Source organism: Pteronotus mesoamericanus, unplaced genomic scaffold (genome assembly GCF_021234165.1).
Source record: "Pteronotus mesoamericanus isolate MK-2021 breed Mesoamerican mustached bat unplaced genomic scaffold, CSHL_Meso_final contig_25, whole genome shotgun sequence".
Taxonomy (NCBI): Eukaryota; Metazoa; Chordata; class Mammalia; order Chiroptera; family Mormoopidae; genus Pteronotus; species Pteronotus mesoamericanus.
The window spans coordinates 40,102,677-40,122,449 of NW_026555105.1; positions in this window are offsets into that span (position 1 = coordinate 40,102,677).

The following is a 19,773-nucleotide window of genomic DNA, read 5'->3' on the forward strand; positions in this document are numbered from 1 at the left end:
TGTGAATGGAATTGAGATCCTGCGAGTTGCAATGTGCCTCATGAAGATGCAGCACCAAATTCCATTGCTGAAATGTCTGGTTGCTAGTTCTTTTTTATAGCCAGCCACATGTGCCTTTCCAAACTACTTTCACCATTCTGAGGACACCACATATTAAGCTGCACAGGAGGGACTCTTCCTGAGGTGAAGGAAGTCATCAGAAAGTTTACTCAAGCTGCAGATGACTTTTGGAATAGGCCAATGGGATAAAAATGAAGCACTGACAGCATCTGCTACGGAAATCAATAGTCAACATCAAAATGGAAATATTGACTTTGCCTCCCCTTGTGATCTTTCTGAGTGGGCAAAAGTGAGTGAAGCTGCCTCAAAACTATATGAAGAGTTTTGCTACAGTTCATGTTCAACAGACCCTTTCCATGTCTCAGAGGACATCAGAATTACACAGCTGGTGCTGACATGTCTCTCTGGTCTGAAGTATAAGGAATGAACAGGAAACCCCTGAGTCTGAAGGCCTTGGCAATACTTACAGGTGGTGATAGAACATCCACATCTGAACACCTGCTAAACTTCTGACACAACACCAAAGCCCATTTTGTTCAACATCTTGGGACCAGCTGAATTCTTGTGTTTCATCCATATGGTCCACAGCTAAGGTAAGAAGATGCCCATCTTCTCATTTCTATGTTGCCTAATGCTTCCTAATCCCATAGTCACCACCCATTCACAACTCCCCTGCCATTATTTATGGTGGGTCCCTTAAATGTCCATTCAATTTCAAGGAAACCCTCCTTTAATCTTAGTCTCTCCCAGAACCCCTACCCCAACACACACATCCCACCCCCTACCTCATACTTTAACAGATACCTGCTTTTCCACCAATATACTACTTTTCACAAAACTTTCTCTCAACCTTCCCATGCTGGGTCCTGGGAGGTGGTGCAGGCTTTATCCAACTTCTTTCTGCCAATTCTAGATGGCTTTGCGTTGATCTTATGTAAACTTTTTAGCAGACAAAACTATTGTTTCCCTAAGAAACTTAAAAAATACCACTTGAAAAACTACAAACAATACAAAATTTCAGCAACAAAAATAAAAAATCAGTCTATAGAAACCAGCAACTTTTATACATACAAATAACCAGATCAAAGACTTAACAGAAGGCTCTGTCTGTATTAACATCAGTATAGATGAAGCCTTACAAAGGAAATGAGCACAGCCCATATTTAAAAAACTCTAAAATATCACTGTAGGGTAAAGAGAAAACCTAACATTCAAAAGACATACCACATCATTGGACAGGAAATGTCAATATTATAAAGATGTTGTTTCTTTTCAAATTAACTTAGAAATTTAACACAAAGCAAATAAAAATATTAAGGCTTTACAAACTGAATGATCCAGTAATTCTTAAGTTCTTATGGAAAAATAGTTTTTGAAATAGTGAGGAAGGCTCTTTAAAAGTACTCTATTAGTAGGGGGTCAGAGCATAAAAGAGTTGCTATATTATGAAGTCTCAATAATTAAAATAGTGTGATGCTGGTGCACAGATCAACTGAATGGAATAGAACACCCAAAAACATACCTCAAGATATAAAAGAAAGTAGTATCCGATAAGGGAAGCATTTCAAATCAGTGGGGAATAAGTGAACTATTCAATACTTAGAACATCTGAGTATCCATCTAAAAATAAATAAAGCTCAATCTCTTCCTCACAAATATTCTGCACATAGCAGAATAAATTCCAAATGGGTCAAAGATTTAAATGTTTTTACTTGAAATCACTGGAAAAAACATAAGAAGATTTTTAATTACCTTGGAGGAGATGAGACTTTTCTACTGGTGACACAAAATCCAGCATCTGTAAAGGAAAAGGTTGAAAATAAAATAATGAAAAACAGTTGTGTGGCAAAGTAAGTCAAAAGGGAAAACATATTTGTGGCTCATTAAGGGGCTTAAACTTTCAAGAGTAGCCAGAAAAATGTGAATAACGCAGATTAAACTTTTGTTGTATGTGTAACCATTACATAAAATATCAAGGAAGTATTCTATCATTCAGAAACTGGTATCTGATTCAGAAAGAAGTTGCTCATGTCACTGATGAATCAGTAAAGTCTCAACATAGGTCTCCACTGTTTCACTTTCATTTTAACTTAGAATATTAACATCAATTGCAACCAACTGATTGTGGTACTAATGGCAATGGGGCCAGTCATTGACCTTAAATCACAAATTGAGCAGGGACAGTTGGGTTTTTTAAAAAGCACATATGAGACACTCCTGGGACCCCCAGAATTAACTGACCTTGGCACATAGTGGTGCAGTTAAAAAGAAGGGGCCTAATGAGCTAGCTTAATTATCCAATAATGTCAATGTGACTGCATTTGTGTCTACGGCTTAGTGAAACCTAGTGACATCCAGATTACAATTAATTTTGGATTGAGAGTGACATTTTACATCACAAATACCAAAACAACTTGGTAATGCATACCACTTAAAGGATGAGTATATATTTTCAGGGTGAATGAAATAAACTGACATACCTGTAGTGCCCAGTGCTGTTGGTGAGGGTTATGGGCAAAGCAGTGTATTGTAATATGAATCTGAAGACATGGTTTCTACTCCCGACTACATAAGTTATAAGCCTTCTGATTGGGGCAGTCAGTGAACTTGTGATTTGCTCTCAACAAGCTCACGTGCTAGATTCTGTTGGTGGCCTGGGCCAGCACACACATTCTCAAAGCTGTTGGAAGTGTGGGCTTCCAAGTGCTTACAGATGCCCATCTTCCCTGAAGAACTTCCCTCAGCTGATTTATCTGCCTCACCTGGGAAGTTACAGCCCCCTCCTGCACCCTTGTAGCCCCCAGCTAATGACTGACTGCCTAAGAAGTACGAAAGGCCAGACCCCTTTCCCCAAGGGGAGCAATTCTGCAGCATGACAGTGCTCTGCAGCCCCATTCTCCTTCCCTGGATCTTTGGTGGGCTGCTCCCCAGCCCTGGTTGGCTTTGCCCCCTCCCTTACTAAAAGCCCTCCCTCAGCAATTCACATGTACCAGAATCCCTGCCCCAGGCTCTACTTCTAAACCTAAACCCAACCTAAAAAAATTGTAATTTCTGGTCCATCAATTTTATAGGATTGCCTTTGTCTGAGACCAACTAGCAAGATTGGTTCAAACTAAAGACTATGGAGAGCCATATGGAACTTTTCAGGGATAAGGTCCAGGAGGCTAGGCTGGGCTGGGCCGGGCTGGGCCAGGGAGGGTCAAGCAGGGTATTAAAAGGGCAGGCATGAGCAGTGCTATCACAGGGATAAAGAGGGGTTGTTGACATGGGGGGAAGTCAAGAGCAGACACAAGTCAGCTCTAGGCAGAGATGAGGCCACAACAAATCAAGGTTATCACGAACCTGAGAGGGCAGCACAGAACCTCTAAGACCAATAACTCAGCCTGAGGCATGTACCATGCAGACTGGCTGGTAGCCAGACTGGGCCAGACCCTGAAGAAGAATAATTAAAATAGAGTCAAGTCAATGTGAAAACAACCTGCAAAGAGAAGTGCTACACAAATGAAAGATGGCACTATTGTTTCTGTTAAATTAAATGGGGTCTTAAGGGTTAGCTATGATGTAGGTTACATTGTGCCATTCTGAAAGAAGGACAAAGAAACCTCCTTTGGAGTCCTCTAGCTCTAAGCCTATAAAACTACCAATGGGTAAAATTATGACACAGAAAACTGTTTTGGGAGACTGAAATCCCATTTGGTGACATTTAAGATAAACTGAGATATAGCAAACTTTTGGGATGCCACTAGCCTTTAATTTATATGTTAGAGAAGAATGTTTGAAACTCCATGATTAAAGCTACCATCTCCAGAATCCAGAAGAGCCACAAAGTAGAGGAAAGAAATAAAAGACTAGCATAAATCAATGAAACAGGAAATAAATGTATAGTAGAGAAAATCCATAAAGTCAAAAGCTGGCTATTTGAATACTAGTAACATTAATACACTTCTAACAAGGTTGGTTGAAGAAAAAATGAATTCCCACTCGCAGGAAATTACACTCTTTCTGTGTTAAATGCTCATAGGAGTGGGCAGGGGTTTCAGGGGAGCTGCCTTAGAGGTATATTCCAGGTAGGTCATTGGTTAGGAGCCCAGGTCACTTGATTCTGTTCATGTGTTCATGGTAAACTATCCCTCCACCTTAGAACTTGTAGATCATGATAAAATTATTTTTTAACAATAAAAACACATGTTTTCCAAGGTTGGGACTGAATACTAACAAAATAAAGATTAAGTGTTAACAAGCTTGGATTGCCTGAGGTTGGGGTCCTCAGAAGCAGAGACAAAGCTTTTAGTATATTTGAGAGGCAGCCCCAGGAAATCCCAATGGGAGAGTCAGGCTTTTGTATCATTTCCAAAGACAGCCACCACACCCCTCCTCTCCCTGGGCCAGCACTCCACCCTTGATCCTGGGCAGGCTCTGTAACTGCCTCAACCACCAGCTATGGCAGAAGTGCCCTTCTGGGACTTCCAAGCTCAGGCTGGCAACTTCTTCTTCCTCTCTGCTGGGTAATCTTGCCACCAGTTGTAAGGCAGCTAGGGCTGGTCTATGGACAAGGAAACACTATAAGAAAGGGAGGCCATGTGGAGCAGCGCAAAGGTGCCAGGTATGAGAGAAGCAGTCTAGGCCTTCCAGTTCAGTGCTGTCGTCAGCTGAACAAAGTGGAAGGATGACCCTTGTCGGCACCAAGTAGAGCTGCAAAACCACTTGGCTGTGTCCAGCTTGGACTCTTGACACACAGAATCAAGAGAAATATTACATGATTGTTATAAGCCCTGATACCTAGGAGAGGGAATTTCATTGCACAGCAATGGATAATTAAAGAAATCAATGCCCAATGCACTAATGAGCATTTTCTTGTGCGGAGTCTCTTGGAGACGGTGCTGAAGAGCCTCAGAGTTGCCTCACAGCCTTTTCCTACCACCAGAGAGAAGTAGGTGCTTGTGAGAAAGTTATCACAGGTACAGGAACTATTAGGACTCTGAGCAGAGTTTGGACATGGTGCATCACAGGCAACTTAATCCAGTCCCTGTGAGCAATTTCTACCTCATTTCTCCTACTCAAACCCAAAGCTGTATCAGATTTCTTGGGTTCTTTGCCTATGCCTGCTGGATCCAACATCCCTGCCTTCTGTCCTTATTCTGGCTTCTTGCCTTTTCACCATTTTAACTCCTCTTTATCATCAAAAGTCAGTTTGAAACATTACCTCTTATAAGAAACTTTTGGTATCAGTTAAATCCCTTTCAGTTGCACATTTTTTAAAAATTCAATTCAAATGAGCTTGAATAGAGATAAATTATTGACTGATTTAACTGCAAAGTCCTATGGTAGGTCAGGCTTTAGGCTCAGCTTGACCAAGGCTCAATTGATGGCACCAGAAGATAGTTTCTCTTGACCTCTTTATTCATCTTTATTTGCCTCCATGAGGTGATTGCACTTTCAATCTCCAAATAATGATAGCATGGCTGCCACTACTCTAACCCACTATCTTCTCAGTTTCAAGAAAGAGGAAAGAGATTTTTTTTTTCCCCAGCAGCTCTTAAACAATCCTGCAATTTGCTAGCATTAGACCAGCTGATGTTACATGCTTATCTCTGAACTTATCAATGTAGCTGGAGAAAAAACTATGCTGTTGCTTTTGGCCTGGGTCATATGTTCTAGACCTGGGGTCAGGAGCTTGGGCCTCACTTGAACCAATGAGCAATGGGTTGGTGCACAAGTTAAACTTAGAGCTGCTGTCTAAGTAGGGTGAGGGGATGCTTAGGAGCACAAGGCAGCAAATGCCCTTTTCTTATTTCCTTAGCATCTCACCTACATCCTCCACCCCAGCTTGAACTAATTGCCCTTCCTCTGTGACTTTAGGATTCACCACACTGTGCTGTTATAATTGCTTTACATGATTCTTTCCACCAAAGCTTTGTAAAAACTTTTTGGGGACAGAGACCATGACTGATGTGTTTTTATGTCTTCACACCCACCAGCATCACAAAGTAATTTGAAACTTCATAAATGCTTGTGGAATGAATGAATGAATGAATGAATGATCTACTTATATTAGAATGAACACACACATACACACAAAACAAAGACAAATATCTAGCTAACAGATTTTTTATTTGTTTGTTTTGCAAATTTTATAAAAATATTTATAACATGCACAAAAAAGCACCAAATATAATCAATGCATTGTTATAAACTGAACATACTTATATAACCAGAACCCAGGTCAAAAAACAATATTGCCAGAACCCCAAAATCTTCTTTTTACTACACACTTCCAAAGATATCTACTATCTGAGTTCTAACACCATAAATTAGTTTTGCTTGTTTTTTTTAATTAACTAATTATTGTATTTTTTCTATTACTGTTTATTCCCCTGCAATCACCACACTTATGTCCATGTCCATGAGTTCTTTCTCCTTTTTGCTTGAGCCCTCCATCTTCTAATCCCACCTCTAGAGTTGTTGGCCAGCTCTCTATGATTTTGTCTCTATTTTGCTTATTAATTCAGTTTGTTCATTAGATTCCATATATGAGTGACATCATATTGTATTTGTTATTTCTCTGAGTGGCTTATTTCACTAAGTATAATGTTTTCCAGGTCCATCTATGCTGTTGCAAATGTAAAATTTTATTCTTTTTTTTTGCCAAGTAGTATTCCATTGTGTAAATGTCCTATAGTTGTCTTATCCACTCATCTACTGATAGGCTTTTGGGCTGTTTCCATATCTTGGCAATTGTGAATAATGCCCTAATGAACATAGGGGTGCTAATGTTCTTTTGAATTAGTGTTTTGGGTTTCTTTGGATAAATTCCCAGAAGTGGAATCACTGGGTCAAAAGGCAGTTCCATTTTTAATTTTTTGAGGTATCTTCATACTGCTTTCCACATGGATGCACCAGTCTACATTCCCATCAACAGTGCAAAAGGGTCCTCCTTTCTCCACATCCTCGTCAGCACTTGTTGTTTGTTGGTTTATTGATGATAGCCATTCTGACCAGTGTGAAGTGATATATCATTGTGGTTTTAATAAAATCTTGGACATTGCTCATAGCAACATTTTTTTCTGATATATCTACTCAGGCAAGGAAAACAAAAGACAAAATAAACAACAAAATAAACTACACCAAACTAAAAAGTTCTGCACAGCAAAGGGAACCATCAACAAAATGAAAAGACTACCCACTGAATGGGAGTACATATTTAATGATACATCTAATAAGGGGTTAATATCCAAAATTTATAAAGAACTTATAAAACTCAAGACCAAAAAAACAAACAATCTAATTAAAAAATGGCAAAGGGACTGAACAGATAGTTCTCCAAAGAGGACATACAGATAGCCAATAGACATATGAAAAGATGCTCAACATCACTAAGGATCATCAGAAAAATGCAGTTTTGCTTATTTTTGTACTTTGTAGATTGTTTATTCTCATTGCTGTATAGTATTTCACTTTGTGACTATCCTGTCATTTATCTATCCATTCTACTGTTGATGAGTGCAGCTAATTTCCATTTTGGAGCTATTACAAATAATGATGCAATAAATATTCTATCTATTTTGTTAGTGAACATGTGGACATGTTTCCGTTGCATAGATACCTAGCAATACAATTGCTGTCAAAAGTTAAGGATGTATTCAGCTTTAGAAGATGTTTTCAGTTTTCCAAAATGGAGGTACCAATCTACACTCTAGCCAGAAGTGAGAAAGCTCTGCAGTTTTCATCAGCATTCACTTTGGGTATCTTCACAGGGCTATATATAAAATACATGTTTGATGAACACAGTAAATGGATGAATGAAGGAATAAATGAATGAAATACCACATTGAAAAACCCTAAAGTGCCTCAGAATTTTCTGAAAGCAAACTTTTCCCTTCCTTGACTGCAGTGTGAATTAGAAGACTTGTGGAGGATTTCATTCACAATCCTTTCAAATTAAATGGATTATGCATGAATCCCAAAACAAATCCAACTGCAATTAATGTTTTAACAGACCAATTGCTAGTGTATGCAATACCCACAACTCATCAGGAGGGATTTTATTATATTTATAAACATTAATTAGGTGTTTGTTATTGTCAAACTAAATTTAAAATAAATCCGCAGCATCACTGGCCACCTGGGTGAAAAAATCTCAGTGGTGACTGTAATTAGAAAATAGATGTAAGAGAACAAGATTAATTAGTTAGCTAATGGTGAGCTTTCCACTAATTGAAATGAGGAGTCTCTATCTCTCAGGATGATAAAATATCTTAGGTGTGAGAGTGAGTAAGCAGTGAGCTCTTTCGGTACTAAAAATAAGCCAAAATATTCATTTAACTCTTTCCTTGTGGTATTTTGATACCAATCCACAGTGCTTTTTGACAAATAAAATACAAACTTAGAAAACACTTTTTAAAGGTGGGAACAGGGGGTGTTTGGCAGAATAAAACAGAATCTGCTCTTGCCAAAATAAGAAATGATTTAATTTTGGTTCTTGTCTCTCTAAATCTCCCCTGACACAGGTGACTCCCTATTTTCCTCATCACTCATTCTCAGTTTTCTTCATCGTCTCTTCTTTCTCTCAACACTTAAGTGCTGTTACTTCTGAAAGTTCTACTCTTTTCTCCTTTTTATCTTGCACACTCTAGCCCATGGTTGTCTCATTCACTGCTATGGCTTTAACCTCCATTTGCGCATAATCTTGGGTCTGCATCCCCAGTCCTGAACAATCTGGCTCCAGACCCAAATATCCCATCATTTGCTCATACTTCCTACTGGGTTGTCCCACATGAACTCTGTGGCAGACACTACTTTATGCTCTGCCCAAATGCCCTCAGGTCCCTTTTATTATTTTTGCATTCTCTTTCCCAGCTTCTGTGTGGTTCTGCTTCTACCTGCCTGCACCAAGCTGCTAGAAATATGCCTCCATACTTAGATAGCTGAAGTCCTGGAGTTCCCCTGAAGGACCGGCTTGAGGCTAGGACCTAACCTGGTTAGTGATTCCTTTAACTGTCCTCCTTCCTCATTCCTTACTTGTCTCCTCTGAGAGCACATTATTAAAAAAGTCACATGCATACAAATATTCATCTCAAGGTCCATTCCCAGAAAACCTGGCCTAATATATACAACCAGCAAAATGCACCCTCTTTCCCCAAAAAACACAGTTCCTTCTTTTATATTTCAACTCTCAATTAGTATCATCACTAAGTCAGAAAAGATGTCCTACCCACCCCCTCTTTTTACCAGCTACTTTCAGCCAAACAAGAATGCTCCCCAAATCCCAATCATACAACTCCTCCATGTTTCTCACCATCACTCCTTCCTCTCATCCTTGCAGGGAAATTTAACTACTGTCCAAAACTTCATACTTTCCCATATTGCTAGGAAGCACTGCCCGGTCAAGGCTACATGTTCCAGCCATCCTTGCATCCGAGTGAGTCACACAACCAGTTCACACCTATGGAAATGGCAGTGATGTGTGTCTTTCCAGGCCAAGGGCTCCAAGAAATGAGTGGGTCTCTTCCATTTTCTCTTGCTCCCTTCTGCCTGTGCAAAGGAATTGGAGGCCTCAGGACTGTGGAGGTGCAAGAAGGAAAGAACCTGAGTTGCTGCACTCCCACATGGAGGGAAGCCCTCTAGCTCACTGGAATGCACTCTATTGGACTGTGATATGAATAAGAAGTAACTTTTCATGGAAGTAGCCTACTGAAATTTGGGGGTTTGTTTGTTATGGCTGCCAGTGTACTCCTGATTATTACACAAATCTCACTGTCACTACTCAATTTCAGACGTGGGGTCATCCCTGCACTATTGCTATAGTTTCTGACCTGGCCTTTCTCCTCCCCATCCCTCACAAAACTGCCCTTTTCCCCCATTCAACAGAGCAGTGCAATGTAATGGAAATGCAAATCCAAACCTCACCTCCTCTGCTTTCTAAAACTCTGTCCTGTTAGGTATAGGATAAAGATCAAGACCCCTCTGACTAACAGTTCTTCTTGTAATCTACATCCCAGAAGTGACTGACTACTTATAGCTACCCGAAAGTCTCAAATCTTACCCAAGTCTGGTCAGAGCCTCCTCACATTTGCCTTATTTGCCACCTGATTGGTTCCTACTGGTTCTTTAAGACTTAGTTTGGACAAGAAGCCATCTCTGAATTCCCCCAGGCTGCATTAGAAACTCTCCTGGAGGTGTCTATCAGAGTACTCCATGGGCCATGAAATCACCCACTTCCCATCTCTTTCCCTGACCAGCCTATACACTTCCTAAAAGTAGACATCTCTGCTTTACATTCCAGAACCTATTCTGTTCCCAGCTACCAATCAAAAGCCTGTTGAAACAGCTTTTCAAAAGTATGTTCCAAATTCTGAGATCATTTCCAAATTCCAAAAATGTGCAAGCTAACTATAGCAATAAAAAAATTTCCACATTTTGTCATTTACTTGACATTACTGGAGTGGGTAGAGAAACAATTTGGCAGTAACAGGGTGAAGACAATACTAGAGTGGTGAACAGAGTGGTTGCTTTCTCTGAAGGAAGCAATAGAGAGATGTGATAGCTACAGAGGCACAAAAACAGAGAGCATGGGGGTGGACTGTGGGCTTCAGGTTCAAAATCATATTTTAGACCCAAAGACATGTTTCAGCTCAGTTGGTCCAAGTATGAAGTGCATGTTGAGAACATGGAACCCTGGACTAATTACCTCCTTGTCCAAATCCATCTAGCCTGTCAATGGTCAGTCCAGGCTAGAGCACCGATCACCGACCCACAAGCTTCTTTCAGTATCACTTTCTGCTGCATTCAAGTGCTAAACTTAGTCCAGGTGAAGCCAGAAACTTCCATCCATTAGTAACAACTTTTTTTCTGGCAGAACCCTAGCGATCAAACTGGAAACATGAGGAGGAGAGGAGTTAAGTCTGAAAAAGAACAATTTTTTTAGCCCTGTCCTGAAACTTTAAAATTGTATTTACATTTTTCATTCTGGCTTTGACAAATTTCATGAGAAATCCCTCTATCTGTGGGTATTATTTCTTATAGAAATAAGCTTTAAAAGAAAAATATGTCCATTGAAAAGAGTAAATAACCAATGCTGCTGTTTTCCCATGGTTTGCTATTGTGAGGGGAGGGGTGTGTTGTTTTGTCAAATGTTGTAGACAAGGAAATTTCTGTTGGGACTTCTAAATCACTTAATGGTGAAAGGGATTCCCAGATGGCCTTATCAGCATCTACATGAAATTGTTAGATATCAGCACCAACCAGTAAATTTGACTTGGGACTTGGTTTTCTGACATGTGCTCAAATCCTCAGAGAACCGTAGTTACTGTATATTGTTGTACAGTATTTGAATTCTGAATTGCTATGCGTGGTTGGCTGCCCACTGGGACAGGAAATAAAACTCCATAATAGAATGTCATTTTTTAAAAGTGTGAGCATTATGAGTTGTAGTGATGTTGTATGACAAACTCATGCTTCTTTTTTGTCTCAAATGTTTTATTCTCCAGTAAAACTCATTTGCATTGTTGTCCCATATGGGGATTTGTACATCCTGGTACATGATAAAGATGCAGAAGGGAGTTAGGCCACTAGGCATGCTCTTTTTTCTTTTAATAACCCCTTCCAACCTCCTCCTCCTTAATCTCACGCAGACAAAAGCAGTAGAAGCTAAACCTCCCAGAGCTGTGCTAAGAAAGGCTGACAAACAAATCCACCAACAAGCATCTTTTCACTCACTATGGATGTATTTAATTAATCCCATGTGGACTGGTTTTATTCAAATAAAACTATATTTTATAAGACTGCTGCCTTGTTTTCTGGTCTGTGTTGTGGCCTCTGATTCAGGCAGCTGGGCCATTTTAAGCTGTCAGTTATTACAGGTTTGTTTCTGCTAATGGCATCATGCTGGAAAGAATCTGTATTCTATGCAGGGTATAAACATCCCCAGCGGGGAAGGAATTAGGAGAATATTAAAAGGGTACAAAGCAGCAGCAGCAGCAGGCGGAGAAGGGGTGGGTGAGCATGCGGAAAGGTGGGAGGCAACTAGGTCCCAGATGCAACGCCAGATAGGCAGTGAGATTGGAGCTTGGACATCTTCCCCAGGCTGGTGTCCACATGGGCAAGTTCTTACTGTGTCAGGCAGAGTTCTGAGAGGCAGGATGCTACTGTGGGCCTTTCCAGTCTTTTTACTACACACCATTTTCTACCCATGACAAGCCCACATTGGTAAATTAGAGCTTAAGTTGCCAGCATAATGCCAATATTAGAGAATTCTTAACTAGTGCTTTTATGTGCCAAACCTTCTCTGACATTAACTCATGCAATCCCTACTTAAAGTCTATGAGCTAGCTGTTACTGTTATCTCCCATTACAGACAGAAAAACTGAGGCATGGGATTATTAAGTAAAATGCCTAGCAGGGGGCACATCCACTACTCAAACTGAACCAGTTGGTCTCATAAATTACAATCTTGACCACTACACAGCCTATACCAGACTCCCAGGGGCCTTGATTTCATCCTAGTCAAGATTTGAACATTTAGGATGCTCATTTCACCAGTGTGTTGTATGTTCACCAACAGCTATGTCCTAGATTGGTCATAATAGCAGCACTACTCCATAATATCCCCAAAGTAGAAATCACCCCCACTTTCATCAACAGGAGGAGAGTTCAAGGCACATTCACATAGTGAGATACTCAAGCAATGGCCAATGGCCACTTGGGTGAACCCCACAAACAATATGCTGACAGAAAGGTGGCTGACACAAAAAAACACATACTGTACGTTTCCATTTAAAGTTCAAAGCAGACAAAATGGTCTTTGGGGTTAGGAATCAGGATAGTGGTTACCCTTGGTGGGTTAGTGACTGAGAAGGAGCACAAGGGGGCATTGTGGGGGTGGTTATGTTTTATTTCTTGACTAGGTATTAGTCACACAGAGTGTTCATTTTGTACAAATTCATCCAGTCAATACAGGGCTCTCTGTCCTTTTCTATATGTACATTTTACTCAATTAAGAGAAAAGCAAGATTTCAGAAAACACAACCAAAGAAATGTCTTGTAAAAGCCTCAAAATTGATTGTCAAACACAATTTGTAAAACAAATACAGCTCCTCACCAGGAACTGATTTAGGGCTATGCATTTCAAAACCTGGAGAGTTTCAGATGGTAGAAGGAGCAGGAAGAAAAGTCCCTTTGATTGTAATGCTAACGCCCCACTCCACACTCTGCTGAGCATTAACTAGCTGCCTGGCCTTCATGTGGTAAAGTCACCTGGATTAACATAATCTGTGCATTTTTAATCTGTCAAAAATAAGAATAATGAACCACACAGGTAGTTTAGAGGCTCTAATAAGGTCCACCCCTTGGGTAAGAGCTCTGACAATTACAACACCAAGGAATACCAAGAAGGAGAAACACTCTTTGGACCAAACATTTCAGCCTCATTTCAAGGATTTTCTGTAAGCAGCTTGCTACAAGACATGCCTCACTATTCCTAGCTAGTTTCCTTTTGTTGTATTTGTGTTTTTTACATTTTCATTCTGGGGATTTATCTCATTTTCCTACAAAGTGTTTAGAACATTGTCTATCCAGCTTCCCTAGATTTTTGTATTTAGTAACCGAAGGCATTTTATTTTTGTGGAATGCATACTGGTTTTTCTTGATGCCAAGAATCATAGTTTGGACATTATATTTGGAAGTATTTCCATTTTACAAGGTAGTCTGCATTCTGAGTGTCAGACATTCACAGCCAGAGCAGAGAAAACATTTCGGAAGCAAACACAATTAGCCAGTGGCTCCCTCTCAAATGTCTCTGTGGGTCAAATATTTTAACAAACCTTACCTGGATACCAGATGGTCTAAAGCAGGTAGTTATTGAGACGTGGTGATGGAAGAAAGGGCAGGCCTGCTGGTCTTGAGAAAAGGAAACTTTGATTTGAGTTTTCAGAAATTGCTTATTTTACAATTAAAATCCTTGTTATGGAAGTGAATATAAAAACTTTTTTATTTTTATGGTAGATGACATTGTTTTTGCAAATCTCCAGGATAATATCAAACTCTTTAGAAAGCCACTCTGAAAATTCTCTCTGGTTCAGTTTCTAAATATTTTTATAAGTCTGGAGTTTTTCCTAGTGTTTCTTTTTTGGAAGTGACTTTTTAAGTGGAGACAAAATTTATAAGATATACTGGGGTAAAAATTGCTACTGAGTTTCTGAGACTTGATAGTAAATCAGAGAGTAATTTAACAGTTGAATTGTGAAGACAAGTATATTTCTTAATTTGCATTTGTAAGTCTTTTGAGAAAGCTGTGAAGTTAGAAGCTACTTACTTGTATGCTTTATTTTATCATTTCCAGCATGTTTTGCAGTCATATGAAAGGTGCTTTATGGAGCTAATGTGTGTGTGTGTGTGTGTGCATGCTTAAAGGAAAGATAAAGAAATTCCACTAGAATTTTTGATAAATATTTAATGGGATTAACAGATGGAGAAGAATGCACAAAGTGAACACATGATGTACTCAACACTTAACCCCTACAAACCTCCTTATATAAACCAAAAATACCATCTATTCACCAAGAAAAATTATTATCCTGACCTCATACCACAGAGCATTAATTAGTGTTGAAATTCTATGTAAATCTAATCATAAATCATCTATTCTCCTGTACCCAGCCATTTTTGTTCAACAATATGCTTGTGATATTCACCTGTATTGCTGTGTGTAACAGTCTACTTATACTCATTGCTGTGCTGTATTCCATTTGTATACTTTCCTGTTGATGGACAAGTTATGTTTTTGAGTTTGAGGTTATTATGAACAAAGTTGCTCTGAACAATTTTTTTATTTTTAATTATTGGCTCTTGTACATTTTCTTTTTTTCTTTTTTTACTTAAAAAAATTCATTATTTTTTTTATGTTTCCGTGTCTGTGGTTTATTTTGTTCATTAGTGTATTTGGCTGAATAGAGTCCACTTATAGGTGAGATCATATGGTATTTGTCTTTCATCAACTGTCTTATTTCGCTTAGCATAATACTCTCTAGTTCCATCCATGCTGTCGCGAAGTTTAGTAGTTCTCTTTTTCTTTCTGCTGTGAAGTATTCCATTGTGTAAATGTACCATATTTTTTGATCCAATCATCTACTGATGGGCATTTAGGCTGCTTTCAACACTTGGCTATCGTCAATTGTGCTCCTATGAACATTGGGGTGCATAGGTTCTTTTGAATTGGCATTTTGGGATTCTTAGGGTATAGTCCCAGCAGGGGAATCACTGGATCAAAAGGCAGTTCCATTTTCAGCTTTTTGAGGAAATTCCACACTGCTGTGCACAATGGCTGCACCAGTCTGCATTCCCACCAACAGTGGACTAGTGTTCCCTTTTCTCCACAGCCTCGCCAGCACCTGTTGTTTGTTGATCTGTTTCTGATGGCCATTCTGACCGGTGTGAGGTGGTACCTCATTGTGGTTTTGATCTGCATTTCTTTGCTGGCTAGTGATGGTGAGCATCCTTTCAAATGTCTCTGGGCCCTCTGTATGTCTTCCTTGGAAAAGCGTCTGCCCAGGTCCTTTGCTCATTTTTTGATTGGATCGTTGGTCTTCTTGGAGTGGAGTCGAGTGAGTTCTTTATATATCTTGGGGATCAAACCTCTATCTGATGTATCATTAGCAAATATATTTCCCCATACGGTTGGATCCCTTTTTATTCTGCTGGTGTTTTCTTTCACCACACAGAAGCTTATTTTGGTGAGGTCCCACTTGTTTATTCTTTCTTTTATGTCCCTTGATTTAGGAGACATATCGGTGAAAAAATGCTGCAAGGGATATCTGAGAGTTTCCTGCCAATGTTCCCCTCTAGGACTTTTATGGTATTGTGACTTATATTTAAGTCTTTTATCCATCTTGAGTTTATTTTTGTGTATGGTGTCAGCTGATGATCCAATTTCAATTTTGTGCATGTAGCCGTCCAGCTCTCCCAACACCATTTGTTGAAGAGGCTATTATTGCACCATTTTATGCTTCTGCCCCCTTTGTCAAATATTAGTTGCCCATATAGACCTGGGCTTATTTCTGGGCTTTCTATTCTGTCCCACTGGTGTATGGGTCTATTCTTGTGCCAGTAGCAGATTGTTTTGACTATAGTGGCTTTGTAGTATAGTTTCATGTCCGGTACTGTGATCCCTCCTACTTAATTTTTCTTTCTCAAAATTGCTGCAGCTATTCCGGGTCATTCATGGTTCCATATAAATTTTTGAAATATCTGTTCTATTTCTGTGAAATATGTCATTGGTATCTTAATAGGGATTGTGTTGAATCTATAAATTGCTATGGGTAGTATGGACATTTTGATGATATTAATTCTTCCAATCCATTAGCATGGTATATGCTTCCATTTATGTGTGTCTTCCTTAATTTCTTTCTTCAATGTTGTATAGTTCTCTGCGTACAGGTCTTTTACCTCTTTGGTTAAATTTATTCCTAGGTAGTTTATATTTCTTGTTGCTATATCGAATGGTATTTTTTTTTCTGATTTCTTATTCTTCTATTTCATTGCTGGTGTACAAAAATGCTTTTGATTTCTGAATATTGACTTTGTATCCTGTTGTTTTGCCAAATTCACTTATTAGGTTGAGGAGTTTTTTTGTGGAGTCTACAGGGTTTTCTATGTATACTATCATGTCATCTACAAACAAATAGTTTTACTTTGTCCTTTCCTATTTGGATGCCTTTTATCTCTTTCTCTTGTCTGACCTCTATGACTAGGACCTCCAACACTGTGTTGAATAGAAGTGGTAAAAGTGGACAATCTTGTCATGTTCCCGATCTTACTGGGAAAGCTTTTAGTTTTTGCCCATTGCGTATGATGTTGGCTGTAGGTTTTTCATATATGGCACTTATTACGTTGAGGAATGCCCCATTTATTCCCATTTTGCTGAGTGCTTTGATCATAAATGGGTGCTGTACTTTATCGAATGCTTTTTCTGCATCTATCGAGATGATCATATGGTTTTTGTCTTTTCTTTTATTTATGTGATGTATTAACGTTTATTGACTTGCATATATTGAACCATCCCTGCATCCCTGAATGAGTCCCACTTGATCGTGGTGGATAATCTTTTTAATGTATTGCTGGATGCGGTTTGCCAGTATTTTGTTGAGGATTTTAGCATCTATGATCATCAGCGAAATTGGCCTGTAGTTGTCTTCCTTCCTCTTGGACTTTTTGGAATAGTCTGAGGACAGGGGCTAGCTCTTCCTTAAATGTTTTGTAAAATCCTCCTGTGAAACCGTCTGGCCCTGGGCTTTTGTGTGCTGGGAGTTTCTTGATTACTGCTTCCATTTCCCCAGCTGTTACCGATCTGTTCAAGCTTTCTGTTTCTTCCTCCTTTAGTGTTGGAAGATTACACTTTTCTAGAAATTTGTCCATTTCATCAAGGTTTTCAAATTTCTTGGCATATAATTTTTCATAGTAGTTTCTGACAATCCTTTGTATTTCTGTGGTATCAGTTGTTATTTCTCCTCTTTCATTTCTGATATTATTAATTTGGGTCCTCTCCCTTTTTGTCTTGATGAGTCTGCTTAAAGGCTTGTCAATTTTATGTATCAAAGAACCAGCTCCTGGATTGGCTGATCCTTTGAATTGTTCTTTTTGTGTCTATGCCTTTCAGTTCTGCTCTAATCTTGACTATTTCCTTCCTTCTACTTTCTCTGGGATTTATTTGTTGTTGTTTCTCCAGTTCTTGAAGTTGTAGTGTGAGGTCTTTTATTTGAAATGTTTCTATCTGTTTTAGGTAAGCCTGTATTGCTATGGGCTTCCCTCTCAGGACTGCCTTTGCTGTGTCCCATAGGTTTTGGACTGTTGACTCATCATTTTCATTTGTTTCCAGCAATTTTTTGATCTCTTCTCTTATCTCATTATTGACCCATTCATTGTTTCATAGTCTACTGTTCAGTCTCCATGAGTTTGCCAATTTTTGAGGTTTCTCTTTGAGATTGATTTCCAGTTTCAAGCCCTTGTCGTCTGAGAAAATGCTTGATATTATTTCAATTTTTCTGAATTTGCTGAGGTTTGCTTTGTGTCCTATCATGTGGTCTATCTTTGAAAAAGTTCCATGAGCATTTGAAAAGAATGTGTATCTTGCTTGTTTGGAATGTAAGGTTCTATGTATGTCAGTTAAGCCTTTTTGATTCAGTGCTTCATTCGGCTCCACAGTATCCTCGTTGATGTTTTGTTTGGATGATCTGTCCATTTTTGACAGTGGGGTGTTAAAATCCCCTACTATCAGTGTGTTGCTCTCTGTATCTTTTTCGAAGTCGTCCAAGATATTCCTTATGTATTTGAGCGCCCCTATGTGGGCTGCATATAAATTTACAATGTTTATGACTTGATGGATTCTTCCTTTAAGTATTATAAAGTGTCCCTCTGGGTCTCTTTTTATTTTTATGGCCTTTGTTTTGAAATCTATTTTGTCTGATATAACTATTGCTACCCTTGCTTTCTTTTCTGCCCATTTGTTTGGAATATTATTTTCCATCCCTTTACTTTCAATCTCTGTACGTCTGTTGTTCTGAGGTGGGTCTCTTGTAGGCAGCATGTGTGTGGGTCATGTTTTTTTACTCATTCAGCTAACCTGTGTCTTTTGATTGGGTCCTTTATTCTATTTACATTGAAAGTTATTATTGATAGAAACTTACTCATTTTTTACTCTTTGTACCTGTGTTTTTCTCTTTCTCACTCTTTTTCTTCATCTTCTTAAAGCAGTACCTTTAGCATATCTTGTAGTGCTGATTTGGTGGAGACTTATTCTTTTATCCTTCTTTTGTCTGAGAAACTCCTTATTTCCCCTTCTTTTTTAATTGATAACCTTGCTGGGTAGAGCAGCCTTGGTCATAGGCCTTCATTTTTCATGACTTGGAATCATTCTTGCCATTCCCTTCTGGCTTGCAGTGTTTCTATTGAGAAGTGAGCTGCTAGCCATATTGGGGTTCCCTTGTATGTTACTCCCTGTTTCTCCCTTTCTGCCCTTAGGATTTTCTCTTTGTCTTTGATATTTGCCATTTTAATGATGTGTCTTGTAGTGGGCCTCATTGGGTTCCTCTTGAATGGGGCTCTCTGTGCTTCCTGGACCCATGAGACCATTTTCTCCTCAAATTGGGGAAATAATCCATCATTACTTTTTCAAAGAGGTCTGTATCCCTTGCTTTTCTCCTTCTCCTTTATGGTATTCCTATTATGTGGATATTATTGCATTTCAGGTTGTCCTGCATTTCCCTCAATGTCTCTTCATTCTTCTGAGTCTTTTTTTCCATTTCTCGTTCTTTCTGGGAGCTTTTTTTCTACCTTGTCCTCCAGCTCACTGATTCGATCCTCTGCTTCATCTAGCCTGCTTGATTCCTTCTACTGTGTTCTTTAGTTCAGAAATGGTATTCTTCATATCCTCTTGTGTCTTCTTGATAGTTTCTATGTCCTTTTCCAGGTTGATATATTTTGCCATAAGTTCCTGATAGTTTCCCTGCTGTTTCTCATAGTTGTCTTTGAGCTGGCTGGACTCATTGAGCTTCCTTTGAGCCATTGTTTTGAATCAATATCTGATACTTCCCTTGCCTCCATTTCAATTAGCTCTCTCTTTGGGGATTTTTCATAATAAAGGCCATATATGAAAAACCCACAGCCAACATCGTACTCAATGAGCAAAAACTAAGAGCTTTCCCACTAAAATGAGAACAAGACAAA